This window comes from Lytechinus pictus, chromosome 8 (assembly GCF_037042905.1).
Source record: "Lytechinus pictus isolate F3 Inbred chromosome 8, Lp3.0, whole genome shotgun sequence".
Lineage (NCBI taxonomy): Eukaryota > Metazoa > Echinodermata > Echinoidea > Temnopleuroida > Toxopneustidae > Lytechinus > Lytechinus pictus.
In genome coordinates, this window is record NC_087252.1 from 41649063 (window position 1) to 41665657 (window position 16595).

The 16595-nt window shown below is 36.9% G+C and overlaps 1 long non-coding RNA gene across 1 annotated transcript; it reads left to right on the forward strand.

Moving 5' to 3' along the window:
- The first annotated feature begins 11141 nt into the window (after positions 1-11141).
- Positions 11142-16254, forward strand: LOC135155205 (uncharacterized). The gene is made up of 4 exons (XR_010294526.1): positions 11142-11487; positions 12743-12839; positions 13707-13866; positions 14526-16254. It is a non-coding gene; the product is annotated as an uncharacterized LOC135155205 (long non-coding RNA).
- The last annotated feature ends 341 nt before the right edge of the window (positions 16255-16595 follow it).

Sequence of the window (16595 nt, forward strand, 5' to 3'; positions counted from 1 at the left end):
ATGCGCAACTTCATTTTCAACCAATCAACAGCGCGCATTTTGGACTTGCGAACTGTGACAGGGTGTAAACGCGGTGCAACAGTCAGACCGCAGGTCCCTATGCTAATGAGCAAAAAGGCCAGATTCATCCAAATCATCTCGTGGCTGAATCCTCCTCCTTGCAAAATCTCGTGATTCGTGAGATTTTCTTTCTCTAAGAATTTACCTGTTTTAGCCTCAATTTAAATGAAATATTATTGCACCATCAGATAGAGTAAATGTTACTCTTTTACTCTTCCATATTGGTTATTTATTTTGTATACAATATTTTGTTAAATAAGTAAATTTCTGGCCTGAAAATGTGCCTCAAAACTGAATTTTCTTCCTCTGTTTTCTTTTGCAAATTGTGCAAAACTTTTTATTTTGAGCCTCAATGATATCTATATCACCATAAAGCTGAACTTCTGTACTTTCTTACAATGCCACTGTTGATATGCGGCACCTTTTAATCGGGTCAAGATCACACTTTTCCCACCAAGGTACAAGACGAGATTTCTGAAATTTTGTACTTGCATGAAATCCAGAGTTCTGATTGGCTGGATAAGGTTCACAGAACAACAGGCGCGGGGTATTTGAGGAGATTACCACATGGGAAGTGTGACCTTCCCTGAACACATGCACTGGAACCGTTGGAATTTGCCAATGTGTGGTCTCTTTGACCAATCAGAGTGCAGTATTCTTGTTTTCAAGCTGCTTTATGTACTTGGCAAATGAAAAGTGTGATCTTGACCCGATTAAACCAATTCTAATTTTGAAACCTATATCATTTTAAAGCATACATATTCAGCTTTATCATGATCTAAAAATTATTTGGGCTCAAACAAAAATAAAGTGTGAAAATAGCAGCTTTTGTCAGGTGAAAATAATTATTTTGTAGCATATTTTAGATCAATATTTTAACCTATATTACAAAATCTTTGAATAAATTCAAACACATGACCTGAAAGAATGATGTTCCTTCTTTACAATGATACCAAATTCATGAAATTCGATGCACAATTAGAGCAGCAATGACCGAATGAAAAGAGGTGTTTTGGTCCGCATCAAGCTCATTAAATATGCAAAACATCTCAAGTCATGAATATCACTTGGATGAAAGAAGCCACTTTCTTGGGACCTGCCGTCTGACTGGCAAGATAAACCAAAAGCCGATTCTGCATCAGCGTTTGGTTCTGAACCAAAAGCCGTCACATGTAAACACGGTTATGGTCTCATACTGACCGGTAACTTTTGTACAGGAGCCTATCGGATAGGCCTATTTGTCGGAATTCGGTCATTTAAGGAATACGCTCTGATACTGCACAGGCAATTGATACAGACCAAAATAAGCGTTTTTAATGTGTGGCTAAAACGCTCTTTATAGATGATAATTTATTTTTATTTCATACGTTTTCCACTAGAATATTCCTAGATTCCGGTCAGCAAACTCTAGACAGTTAAAAAGGGGAGGACACACTGCCCCTTTCGCTAGAGTTGAGTTGTTAGCTTCAAGTTGTGAAATGGGTGAAGCTTGATGTACACAGAGTTAAAGAACATCGGACTTTGGATATCATGTTATGTTTTAAATCTTGAACATAAATTAAAGACCAAAATTTTCAATTTTGACTCGAAATATGTTCAATAAAAATAATACAATAATTTGTTTAGTTTTCTTTAGCTTAGATCAGTATTTCAAACATAAACAAGGCATAAGCGATTTTGTGTCTCGACGTCTTATAAAAATAACAAAAAATATCGTGATTTGCGAGGGCACACAACAAAATTGTATAAATACTTCATTGTGAAATAACTGGGATGGAGTAGCATTTCTCATAAGCGTCTTGCATGTAAACTTTAATGTTGACCTCTAAATGAACAAATCGAGTACATATTGAGTGGAGAAAAACTTACAGAATTCAGGCTTAGATATAAATCATTACAGTCCATCGAATCGATGTTGCATCTAATGTGGATTATTGGTAGATCAATTGATTCCATGGGTCAGATCATCTCTCCAGCTAAACCATTTCGCATGCGTTGGTATATACACAGCATATATGCAATAGGCCTATCCGTCTGAAAAACATCCGAATTTGCGTTTTTTTTTCTTTTGCTCCTCCTACACAAACGGTAAGCCATTTAGCACACAATGCAATTGGCATTATGTTTTACTTTCCCCCGAAACGGGGGATTAGATTAAACTTCCTGGGGCCCGCTTCCATTGACGAGTGGATACCAGGCGCGACCTTGGGGTTTCGAAAAGCACCCTTAACAAGGGAAGCAAGTCTTTTCCAGATTATGAAAATGCATCCCTTAACAAGTATTTGGCTTGTGAAACCCTACCCTTAACATGTATTGGAAATAAACCCCTCAAAAAAAGTTTGGAAATCTGAGTTTGGCCATTAATATCTCCCAACCCCCAATTTTACACAATGCATATTTGACATCATTCAAAAGATCATTTAATTCTCTTTAATATGTTTAAAATGATACCATGCTTGTTATGATCATGCCATCATGAAAAGAGCCGGATTCAAAAGTGTAGGATGAGGTCTGAATTGAAAAGCTGCAAAACGAGCAAAACAAGTTTGAAAATCTGAGTTTGGCCATTTATTTCTCCAAACTCCCAATTTACACAATGCATGTTTGATATTATTCAAAAGATCATTTAATTCCCTTTAAAATGATACCATGTTTGTTATGATAATGCCATCAAGAAAAGAGCAGGATAAAAAAATGTTGGATGTGGTATGAATTGAAAATTTGCAAAACGAGCAGAAATAGTCATGAAGGGTTAATACAGAACATGATTCTTTTGTCTGTGTCAATTGTTGTGGTTTATGTAGTGATGGTTCTGTGAGATAACATGGTTTGAGTCGTTGTTTGAAATACCCATGCATCACTAGCGTACCTAAGGGGGGTGCAGTCTCCCCCCCCCCCTCCCCTGACGAGTCACAAGCAAAAAAAAAGGAAGCGAAAAAGGGAAAGAAAAAGGAAAAGAGGAAAAAGGAAAGAGAGAAAAAAGGGGGAAGGGGAAAAAAGAAACAGTTTAAGAGAAAGGGGAAAACAAAAACTGAACTGCAGACTGTGCTAAACTGTCGGGCACAAGGGGCTGTTCCAACTGATTCGTTTTTTTTAGTTCAACCATCTTTGTCGGTAAATGTCAATTAAACTGTACACTTTTATCGGTAAATTGTGATTTTTACGCAATGCGACTTTAAGAGCTCTCTGTACCGATAGTGAGTACGGACTGGGTTGACCAGGGACAGGAAAAAGGTACAGAACAACTTTTAGTTAATGCAATTAAAACAGTAAAAATTTCGCTCGCGCTAAGCGCTCGCATCAACTTTTTAGTTGGACACCTCAAAATAAATGTCTGGTTTTCAGGTTAAAATGTCCAAACTTTTCAGCTCACACTTTGCGCTCGCGTCAATTGATTAGTTAGAAACCAATTTGTTCACGGTTACAAAAAGTGCTTATAATATCCAGTTCTTATGCCGGAATATCAAAAATTTCAGCTTGCACTACGTGCTCACATATAACTGTTTAGGTATCTCCATCCTGTTCATAGTTAGATGAAGTGTTTAGAATGTCCGGTTTTCAGGTCGGAATATAAAAAAAAATCAGCTCTAGCTTCGCAAACGCATAAAATTCCATCCTGTTCATAATTAAAGGACAAGTCTACCCCAACACAATTTTGATATGAATAAAAAGTGAAAAATCCAACAAGCATAACAATGAAAAATTCATCAAAATCGGATGTAAAATATGAAAGTTATGATATTTAAAAGTTGCGCTTAATTTCACAAAAAAGTTATATGCACATCCCGGTCGGTATGCAAATGAGGGAACTGATGACATCACTCACTCACTAATTCTTTTGTATTTTATTATATGAAATATGAATTTCTCCCTGAACATAATGAATTACCATTGCTTAACATTTATGGTTCAGTCAAGTTGGTCCTTATTGTCAAATTCGCAAAAATTGAAATAATGTATAATTCGAACAATGAAAAACAAAAAGAAATAGTGAGTGAGGGGCATCATCGATTCTCTCGTTTGCATGTGACTAAATTGTGCATATAAATATTTTGTGAAATATAAGCGAAACTTTAAAATGTCATAACTTTTTTGTTTTGCATCCGATTTTGATGAAATTTTCAGCATAATGCTTGTCTAATTTTTCTCTATTGATTCGAAACAACATTTTTACGAGGTGGACTTGACCTTTAGATGAAGTGCTCAGAATGTAAAGTTTTCAGGTCGAAATATCAAAAAAATTCAGCTCGCGCTTCGCGCTCACACCAATAAATTGTTTTTAACTACCATCTTGTTCACAGTTAAAAAAAAAGAAAAAAAAAAGGTGCTTAGAATGCCCACTTTTCAGGGGGAATATCTCAAATTTTCAGCTCGCATCTATTAATTATTCAGTTAGAAACCAATTTGTTTATGGTTTCTAAAAGTGCTTAGAATATCAAGTTCTTAAGTCGGAATATCAAAAGATTTAGCTCACGCTTCGCGCCCGCACGACTGTTTAGATACCCATCATGTAAAACTACTTAGAATGTCAAGTGTCCAGTTAGGAATATCAATTTGTTTAGCTCGCGCTTCTGCGCTCGCATGATTTACTAAGGTAGATACCCATCGTATTAATAATTAAGGGCACAAAATGTTTAGTTTTAGGTCTTTATTTAAAAAAAAAGCAGCTTGCGCTTCGCGCTCGCAATGATTATTTTTATATTATTATTTTTAACTGATTTCAATGTCAAATACCTTTTTTATAACGTCTCCAAATCAGCAGAATTGGGAACATAATGTAAACACATTCAAAGAGGAATAAAAGAAGTATGTTTACAATGTATAAGCATTACAATTAGCACTTGATTAGAAATATATCGATCACGATCCAAAACATTTCATTCCTGTAATGATATACAAAAAAAAATTAATTTCGACAATAAAGTGCAATCGCCCGATAGCAAATATCAGTAGAAGCAAGATCCAAACTGTTGAGCACCCTGGGTAACCTTTCCCATCTTCAGTGCCACTGCCAGACCTACACATCCAAACGTGTATGGGGGGTGGGCTGCAAAATGCAGGGCAATGAGGACTGCGAGGTGCCCAACTATCCTCGTGTATTGGTAATTTTATAACCGAATGTATAATTTCTCCACGTTTCACATCATGTAAACAGGCAAAATACTAATTTAAAAAATGTTTGCTCGTTTCGCTCGCTCGAAAATTAAAAACTGTGAAGTTGATATTTGTGCAATTATTATCAGCCCCCCCCCCCTTGAAAAATTGTGCCTATATACGTCCATGCCTACTACCCCCCCCCACGTTGCTCATTCTTGTCACTTGCCCCCCCCCCCCCCCTGACGAAATATGCCAGGTACGCCTCTGCCATGCATGTTTGTTTGTTTCTTATGTGTTTGCTTGTGTAAAGGTGTGTTTAATTGCATGTTAATGTTGATGTTAAGGTGCATGAAAACAAAAGAAACCGCTGAGAAACTCACTCATCACCACGGAAAAAAGAACAGTGACTTTCAATGTTTTGCAACTTTAGAATTTTTATTCTGCACACGAAACGCAAATTGAATGTTACCGTTCCAGATGCGAAACGAAAAAAAAAATAATATTATGTCACACAACTTTAATTGCAGGACAGTGTTTTACGAGGGGCCCAAAGATCTCTTCCAAAATCAATATACGTCGTAAAGTCCGTATGCGTTGCACAGCAAAAAGTCGGGATTTTTGTGACGGACGGACGACATTTGGATCCCCAAGTCTCGCCTCGGTGGGCGAGACAAATACCCTTTTTACACACGCTGAAATTTCCTTAACCCCGTACTATAGGTGGGGCTAAATTGCCATTTAGCCCCACTTTTACCCTTTTTACACACGCTAAAATTTCCTTAACCCCGTACTATAGGTGGGGCTAAATTGCCATTTAGCCCCACCTATAGTACGGGGTTAAGCTTAGCCCACTTTCTTTTTACACAGCATTTTTGCAAAGTGGGCTAACCCCACATTTAGTACGGGATTATTTGGCCCTGCAAAAAAGCAGGGTTATCCCAGCAATTGCGGTGCTAAGAGCGATAGTACGGGGTTAAGATTGCTAGTGTAAAACGAAAGTGGGCTAAGCTTAACCCCGTACTATAGGTGGGGCTAAATGGCAATTTGGCCCCACCTATAGTACGGGGTTAAGGACATTGTAGCGTGTGTTAAGGACGTTCCACAGTTAAAGTGAAATCCATGTCATTTTCACCAAACTTTGCACATAGATACTTTAGAACCTTAATATTTGAAATATGCACAAATTAACATAGGTCCATGTGCTTGATTTTTTGCTATAGAGCTTCAAAGTTCACCCAAATTGATGTTCTTAAGAATTGCGCATTCAAAAGAATTTGGCATTTTTAGACCGCCCAAGATTACTACAATGAGTTTAAACCTCCATTACTCATTCAGAATACATGAAAAAGTCATCAAATTTCGCAAGAGAGTTAATAATTGTATCGTTAGAATGGAAAATCTATTAATAGTGCTATTTGTTTGCAATTTTAAGTTTAACAGCACTGTCAGTTCTTAAAAAAGGCGTAAAAGATAACAAAATCCCAATGTAAAAAATGTAAAATTTCAGTAACAAACTACTAAAGTACAATAAATGCTGCACTTTATTCAAAATCCATGTCATTTTCACCAAATTTTGCAGAGTTGTAGAGGAAGGTATACCTAAGAGGTACAAACATTAAAAAATAGGGGTTCATGTGCTTATTTTTAAACTATCAGCATTTTTATTAGAGCAAATGTGCTTTTTAAAACACCAAAAATGCGCCGAATGCTTAGTATCTATGTGAAGAATAAATCAAAACCACTCTACCATTTATTCAAAATCGGGCTAATATTCGTGATTCTTGGCAGCACTGCAGAGTAAAGTATTTTGAAATTGTAGAGAATATTTTTTTAATGGTCCATGGAATAATTTAATTTTTTAGCTTCATGAAATAACGCATCGGATCAGTGCAGTTAAAGTGCAGAAGATGAGAAAAATCAGCTCATACCCGCAGCTAATTAATCACCTGTTCATCCATTGTGACGTCAGCGCGCAGAGTGTAAACTATGCGCAGATCATAATGCGCACAAATATAACTGTGGAACGTCCTTAAATGGTACGAGTGAAGTACTTGTACTACGAATGATCGACAAAAACCACTAGTCCGGGGTTAGCGAGTTTCGTGTGTGAAAAGCAAGCATTCCTTATCCGGGGTTAGCAATAACAATTTGGCATGTGTAAAAAGGAAAAAAAATAGTACGGGGTTAAGGATAGTACGGGGTTAGCGATAGTCCGGGGTTAAGAAAATCCTGTGTAAAAAGGGTACTATAGTACGGGGTTAAGCTTAGCCCACTTTCTTTTTACACAGCATTTTTGCAAAGTGGGCTAACCCCACCTTTAGTACGGGATTATTTGGCCCTGCAAAAAAGCAGGGTTATCCCAGCAATTGCGGTGCTAAGAGCGATAGTACGGGGTTAAGATCGCTAGTGTAAAACGAAAGTGGGCTAAGCTTAACCCCGTACTATAGGTGGGGCTAAATGGCAATTTAGCAATAAATGGCAATTTAGCCCCACCTATAGTACGGGGCAGTGGCGTACCTAGGATTTTCCACAGGGGTGGGGGGGGGGGGCAAATCGGCCGCCAAAAAAATTGACAAGCAAAAAAAAAAAAAAAAGGTCTTCAATTAAAAAATAAAGGTTTTCGTACCAGAAAAAAAATTGAAAGGTCTTCAAGCTCGTCAGGGGGGGGCAATAAAGGTCTTCAAGCTCGTCAGGGGGGCAAAAAAGGTCTTTTAAGCTCGTCAGGGGGGGCAGGTATATGTCTTTTGTATGGGTTGTGGCTCGTCAGGGGGGGCAGAGTGCCCGCCCCTCCCTGCCCCCCCCCCCCCCCCCGTAGGTACGCTAGTGGTACGGGGTTAAGGACATTTTAGCGTGTGTAAAAAGGGTACGAGTGAATGAGCTACCACTAGTCCGGGGTTAGCGAGTTTCGTGTGTGAAAAGCAAGCATTCCTTATCCGGGGTTAGCAATAACAATTTGGCATGTACGGTGAAAAGGAAAAAAAAATAGTACGGGGTTAAGGATAGTACGGGGTTAGCGATAGTCCGGGGCTAAGAAAATCCTGTGTAAAAAGGGTAAAATAGGCCTTACCGCACTTCGTTCTTCGTTGCCGTCCACACAATATGTCACCTTAAGATCAACTTCTGCCTTCTTAATAAGCACATGTTGTTCATCATAAGCCGGTTTGTATCCTAGTTCCTCTTGATCGCTCTTAACCGTCTGTCACCAAAATATAAAATCATACTGCTACACAAAGATCAAATAATATAATATGCAAAGATTTCCCTCTTCGTTATCGTAAGCCGGTTTGTATCCTAGTTCCTCTTGATCGCTCTTAACCGTCTGTCACCAAAATATAAAATCATACTGCTACACAAAGATCAAATAATATAATATGCAAAGATTTCCCTCTTCGTTATCCAATATTAGACAGTACCTGCTTCCAAAACGCACAACGGATTCAATAACATACGAAATATTTTGTCAAATATCATTCATGACAATATACAACCAAGAAGTTTTTGTCGAAAATTGGTGAATCAAAATAGCAGTTTAGTCCTGAACTCTGGACAAACGATACATTCGAAATCGTTTGTCAGCGCGGAAGCTGGACGACGAAACTGCTGTTCTTGTTCACCAATTCTCGACAATAACTTCTTAGCTGTTCAATAACATGTGACGGGCGTTTCCAATACCCTTACTCTTTGTTTAATACGTTGTGCGTAGTGGAAGCGAAAATCACACTTCATGACCGTTTAAAAAGATGTAGTGCTTCATTCATTGCATTTCATTTATCCTGGGAAGTCACTTCAGTTAGGAAACTGCTCTATTGGCGGGCCATATGCATAACATAATATGTTGAGCGATGAGCAAGAAGTTAGAAGATATCATTTTTTATGTCTTTGGTATGACTCGGTCGAGGGTCGAACCCACGACCTGCGTTTACGAGGCGGACACTCAACCACTGAGCCACCGTGCCCGGATAGATCATCAAAAGAGTATTTTCATTGAAACATGGAAACCATAAAGCCTACCTCCTTGTTCCCTTGCACATCATCATAAAAGTTGGCATGTAAGATAAGAGGTGTCTTTGTCAAGGTCAAGTTCTTCTCTTTAAACGGCACGAAGCACATCCTTTTTCCGCGAAAGAAGAAGTGCTTGAACATGATCTTAATCTTCGCCCACGAAAAATGATCCATCCTGAGTTCGAGCACGTCCTTCCTGATTTTGCAACATGGGATTCCAGTCCGTGACAGTACTTTCCGTTCTTTGATAACTGCATCTGCAAATACATATTGAAAAAGGATAAAATGGTTATGGAATCTTTGATGGAAGGGCATGATATTTGCGAAAGAGAATCAACGAAAAGATATCATTTAAAGGGATAGTGAATTCGTTTTGATAACAATAAGACAAAAATGTTGGTGAGGGTTTGATGAAAATCCTTCAAAGAGCAACATAAATAACAATGTGTAATGTTGAAGTTTTTATGTTGTGATGTAACAAACAAGGAGCTCCTCCACCTAAAGTTGTGTGATAGATACTAAACAAAGACAAAGTCCCCCTATATCAAAATGCTGTAACTTTCGAACGGAATAATTTGGAGATATTATATTTTAGCTGGTTTTTGACATTCATTAGGTAGCTCTTGGGAAAAAAAGATTTATGGGTTGAGTCATGCATGATCAATCAAAGATTGAATTAAAAGTGACTATTTTTGAAAGGCACGAGAGTCTTTTTTCAAGTTGTGTAACTACAAATTTGGGCGAAGGTTGTTGGTTGTTGGATAAAATGATGGATGATAAAGAAAAAAACAGCAATTAGGTCATGTTTGAAACTAAATTCGTTCCCATTATTCCTTTATAACCCCTCAAAGTGAGACTGTGCCATAAGAAATGCCACCCCCCCCCCCTTGATGCATGCTCACTAACCCATAACTAAGCATACCAATTTTACGTTTGCACATAATTCTGCCCATAGGTTGATAAACATTACTGCCAAATGACATTGCCAAAGACAGTTTTGAAAAAAGAGTTCCACCATATTGAATAAGGGGTCACTTATTCTAAACTTATGCACCCCCGATGTACACAATGTCTATGAAAGAGTAAATCAAAATTTTAACAAAAGTGAAGTAAGGGTTTGTTTCATGGACGATATTGGTTACTTCTGCCAACAGTTTTTTTTTTTTTCATGAAACTTCGCACATGGCTTTACAGTGACACTGTTCATGAGGAGCGCGCGCGCGCGCACACACACACACCCACACAAATCATTCGATAAGGCACAGAATGGGGCCAAGGCATTAAAAAAGAGCTATTCACATTCCACATGTTTATTTAAGCGCGAATCTTTGATTAAACGCCTTTGAATCATCGAAGCATGTTAATTGGTCATGAACAATTAAAAAGTTGATAAGACAATTTCAGCTCCTAAAATGAAACAATACTTGCCTATGATATTTGAAAATCGCTATTTCGTTTTCATTAAAATGCGCATTGAACCGTGAAATTATGAATATTTTTCAAGGTACTCATGCCAAAAATAGATGTCATTTTATTCCATAATTTTGTATCGATAGAAATGTGCAATTCATCTATTATAGCAAATTTTGGTCTCTGCTTATTCAACCAAGAAATTTAGCAAAAAAGTTGTATCGTCTATAGAAAGTACCTTTTGCATGCCTTCTAAGCATTTTTCATGATGGTAAGGTGGAATTCACTCTGATAAAATGGCTTGTGATTTTAAAAAACTGACACTTTTACCTTCTGTCGGTGCTAACTGTATCATGACATAAAAGTTATCCTTAACATTCACTCAGGTAGGTCATAAAATTACCTGCACGCCCATGTAAAAATATTCTTAAAATTGGAGGTTCGTTTAAAGGGGAATTACTTGTTGTCATGGTTGTTGTGTATACATTCCCCAAAATGCAAGTTTCTAAAAATACATTTGTTTGTATTATTTTATATGGGCTGGGTTATATAATCATACACATTGGCCCGAATTCACAAAGGTCGACTAAAGTTATACCCGGGGTATAAAACGCGTCATTTGACGTCATTTTAATCCATGGACTAAAGTTAGCACCTAGGGGCTAACTTTTGCGATTCACAAAGGTGGACTAAAGTTATACCGGGGTATAAAACGCGTCATTTGACGTCACGACTTAGTCAGCTCTTTGGGGTGGACTAAATCGGTGGGTTAAAGTTAGTCCACTGTTTTAACCAATCAGAGAGCAGCATTTCGATTGCGGAAAAGTTTGCTGCAAGAAAAAAGTGTTTTGGGCAGAGACGAGATTCGGTGTGATCGGCTTATCTAAAGCTTCATATTCCACGACTTCGACCGAGATTGTAAGTAAATTACATAATTTTTGGAGCTTAAATCATGACGGAGCCTTTAGTTTCATCTGTAACTATTATTGATAGCTTTAACTTTCCAAAAGGTATACTCGAAAACTTGAAATGGTATCTGAATCATCGTTATCGTCGCGTCTCTAAGCTGCTCAGTCCCAGCCATGTACTTTTGTGTGCGTTCATATCTATGAGCATTGCAGTGCGAGACGCAATTAGCGTACACTACACAGGCCAGGTAGGCGTGATTGAAAGGTCGATACTATTTGCTAGTTATGTCAGGCAGTGATTTTCGATTTCGTGTGATTTTCATGGAATTTTTGTTGTCTACGATACCCCTGCCACTCCTCCTGGCCCTGCCAACACAGCTACTGTGCATCTAATTTTGTCTGAGACTGAAGCAAGGCCAAGGCAAGTCCAGGAGAGCAGCAATACAAATAAGTTTTTTTTAACACTACAATACAGAGCCGGTCTAACTTAGACATTCTACTCTGGGCTGGCTTTGTCTTGGCTTGGATAGATGGTCAAGCTATGAAGCTTACCTGGTAGCCATGTTAGAGTTAGTCCTACAACATCGTTGGAGTAAAAAAAATATTTTAATAAGGCCAGGGTCAACTCTAACTTAAGGCTAAGCCCTGATTAAATTATTTTTTGAAAAAATATTTAATAAAGATTGGGTTCCACTCACCGCTGTTTACTCCAACAGCTATAAATGAGCTGATTTTACTTTTACTAAAACTAAGTTTTACTGACCTTCGGCATTGCATTTGCGATCACTTATAGATTTACGGTGTCGTCAAAACATTAAAAAATAATGGAAATCCTAGGCCTAATTAATTATTTGAGTAGATCTAACTGAGGTCTAACTTTGAAAATTCTCTCTTTTGGGGGTTATTATAAACTCTACCCCACCCTCTTTGTTTCAAGTATTTTTTTTTCACAAGGAGTCCCAATGTTATATTCACATGAGACCACAGACAAGTGCATTTGATCTTCAGTCCTCTACATTTGTAGTAGACCGATAAATAGGTTTATTTCTGTCAGGGATATGCTCCCCTGAGATTTCATGTGGCTCCGCAGCATCCCGTCCCACCAAAAAAAAAATCAGAAAATGTTGAACAACTCCTCTGAAACAGCGGATTTTATCAATCTACATTTGTAGCTGCTTTATTATTTTTTTCTTTGATATACCTTGACATTGCAGTATGATTGATGAATAAATATTTTTTTCCTTATTTTTTTTCTTCCATATCAGCAACAGACCATACATACTCGGCAGATTGTGCTCAATCAAGACAAAGCAAACATGGCTCAATATTTTGAACTGCTGTGCCGTCTTGCAAGAGAGTGAGGTATGCCTTATCAATTCATATTTAAAAAAAATTAAATGTCATTAAAATGGCCTTTTTTAATAAAATATTATTTCTGGGATTTGAATTCATCATGTAATTGTAAATGTATCATGTGACATGTATGTTACTTTTTCATTCTTGTCATAGTAATTGACAAAAAAGAAGAGGGGGGGACCTTGCTTGTGTGTTATTAACATATATATTTGTCTACTGGTCACTAGGCTTGTTGATCTCCAATTAATCCTGACATTTTGTTGAATATTTATTTAAAAGAGAGAAAGAAAGCATTGTCAGTCTGATGAATGCCGGGGGGGGGGGGGGTAGAAAAAAAAGGTTTAATGAGACTTTGATGAAGATTCATGAAAATATGTTTTATTCGAAAGTCACTCGCAAGCAATAACCTCTATTTGTGTAAACAAAGTTCCATAAAATTAGTGCCTTGCCTTCATTATTAAAGCCAATTGAAAGTGATTCAGTAAATCAGTTTTCATAGAAGCATCTCTATGACGTGCAGGGACCTATCCACGGAGGATTAGTCTATTGTTACTGGGGGTGCTGAGCATTGTCACAGCACCCCCAGTAACAATAGATAATCCTCCGTGGATAGGTCCATGATGACGTGCGTGGTTTGATCAATGATGATGATCAGCAACAATTGGCAGGTTTTTTTTCTTCACTTTTACAAGTAGGTAAATAGAAAAGCTACTCATGTCAATTAGAATTTTTATCCTATCTTTTTTTAAGGATTTCTGTATAATCTTTCACATTCTGTTCCTCATTTTAAACACTTTTGAATTAAATGAAATTCAAAGAGTAAATTGCCCATTCATGGTGACTCTTAAACACAATCTTTTAACTTCCATGCAGATTCAGCAACACATAGAAAGACCACAGCATGGATTAAGAGACAGGAAGAATCCATTTGAATACTACGAGGATGAACCTCTCAGAGTGGGGTACCAACAGAGAGAACCACACATTGCCTGTCATGTTACAGGTTTTGACAGGACTTTGTTTTATGTCATTGGTGAGTTTTCATGTGCGAATTATAAAGCAGAGGGTAATGGGGGGGGGGTCAAATTATGTTCTATGAAAGTGATTTTCCAGGCCAAAAATGATGAGATTTTGATAAAGAACAATTCGACTAGCAAAAACCATCAATATTGGATGGAGAATTATGAATTGATTCAGTTTTAAAGTTTTACATAACTTGGGGGAAACAGTTCTGTGTATCTCATATGCAATATTCATATCCCCACTTGTTCTCTAGTGATCTGAAATCATAATCATTATTTTTTTTCCTCCAGGAATGTAAAAATGGGGTTGACTGCTGATTATATATTTAAGATAGTTATTGCGAGTTCAGAATAATGTAAGGATCAAGGATTGGAAGTATCTAGTCATGAAAATTAAGTTTTATGTTTTGCTTAGCATGCAGATTTTCCATTGAGTAATTGTCGCCAGAGCAAATATCATGGAACCCTTGTACATTAATGTGTGGAAAATGTGTGGATGTGATCTGCTAACTTTCCTATTGCAGGAGAAATGAAAAATAGGAAAAAAAAATGCATTTTGCTTATTCAGGTAAAGGAGGTATTAATTGCTTGATCAATGAAGATATATTTGCAGAAAGAATACCGAAGAGCAAATTTTCTAATATTCATTTTGTTTTGATCCTTATTGCAGGTATCCGTTGCTCCCCTCTTTGATGAATTCCTGCCTGCATTCTGTTGTCAATAGAAAAGGACGGTGTGCTACGGGTATAAGCATTCCATTGGATTATCTGTGCATGAAAGTGGACACTTGTGATAAAAAATGGTAGCTTGGTTGTAGTGGCGTACCTAGGATTTTCCACAGGGAGGGCAAAACCGTTTGGCCGAAAAATTTTACAAGTAAAAAAAAAAAGGTCTTCAATCACAAATAAAGGATTTCGTACCAGAAATAAAATTGACAAGCAAAAAGAAAAGTTGTTCAAGCTCGTCAGGGGGGCAGGTATACGTCCTTTGCATGGGTTGTGGCTCGTCAGGGGGGGGGGCAGAGTGCCCCCCCCCCCGTAGGTACGCTAGTGCTTGGTTGATAGGATGTATTCATGCATTCCGATTTATCATTAGTGATCAAATGACCATCTTGCTTTTTAAAAACCCAAGTTCACAACATTTTTCTTGTTTGATAAAAGGTTTGGGACGTGAATTCCACGATATAAATGACACATATGATGGGCTAATGTATAAGCAGGGACATGAGAGGTATAAGCAACATTTTTTTCATGCTTAATTAAGTTTGGCATGAGATGGACTTGGTCTTTCTTATGATTCAAGTCTATTTTATACCAATTTTGTTTTAATCAACAATCAATGTTTTAAGTCTCATGATTTCAATTTCAAAACATCTTTGTTAATTAAATATTCATTTTTTCCTTAGCATTTGCATCTTCTTAATTTATCAAATTTAAATTATAAGATATCATTTTTGCTGAATATCCTTTTTTTCACCTATTTTCATAGGCCCTAAGATACATTTCTGTAGTAAGCACTATAAATACATTGCAAGCTATTATCATTTGTTTGATATTACTATTTTATAGAATCATCTTTTAATTTCTTTCAGAAAGATATTTGACAAATTACTTGTGATATCCATGCTTTAGCTGTAGAGTTTAAAATCTTCATTAAACTTTATTTAATCCGTTGTTTATCTATTTTCATTCAGAGTTTCTGAAAACGTAAACATATAATTTGTATCATGTAAAGAATTTCAATCTACCTTAAAAAGTAATGCACTAAATAAACTGCTCTGTCTACTACACATGTACATATAAGTTTTGATTTTAAAGGTCAAGTCCTCCCCAGAAAAAAATTCGATTTGAATTAATAGAAAAAAAATCAACCGAGCATAATGCTGAGAATTTCATCAAAATCCGCGTCGGTTGTAAAATAGGAACGTTATGAAATTTTCAAGTTTGGCTTATTTTTCACAACACAGTTATATGCACAGATCAGTGACATGCAAATGAGACAGTCAATGATGTCCACATGTTCAGGGGGGGGGGACTAATCTTGGTTTCACTTGACAATGAAGAGAAAATTTGAATATTTCATCTCGTAGAATAAAAAGAAATAGTTTGCATGCCGACTGGGATGTACATATAAGTTTGTAGTCAAGCAAAACTTTAAAAATGTCATAACTTAATATCTTTACATCAGATTTTGATGAAATTTTCAGTGGTACGCTCGTTGTGTTTTTCTCTTTTTATTCAAATCAACTTTGTGGGGGTGGACTTGTCCTTTTATATTGTTTTCAAGTAATTGTGTCAGGAGAAAACAAAAATGAAATTCTTTTATCAATTCTGTCCATATGTTGCATGGTTCATCGTTCTTGCAGGAGGCAAAAAATAAATTTATATAAGAAAGTCTTATTTTATTTACTTTCAGATAAAAATTGTGCTAAGGAGAGATTAAGGTTATGTGTAAGACAGGGGTGGTGGTAATGGTATGTTGGTTAAGGATGTGTATGAAGAAAGTCAAGTGATTGCTTGCTTGTGCAGGAGGATATACTTCAAGAAACTTGTTGTAAGGCATAATGCAAAATTATTTATAATAGAACTTAATTGAGAGAAAAGTATTTTGCACGTTAAGATGCACAATAATGTACATGTGATTGAAGCAAATGAGAAATGAAAGGAGTAAAGGTAGCTACATGTGTCACTGAGAGAATTGCCTGTGGTGTTATATTTATAGCATAAATCTTTATTTTAGG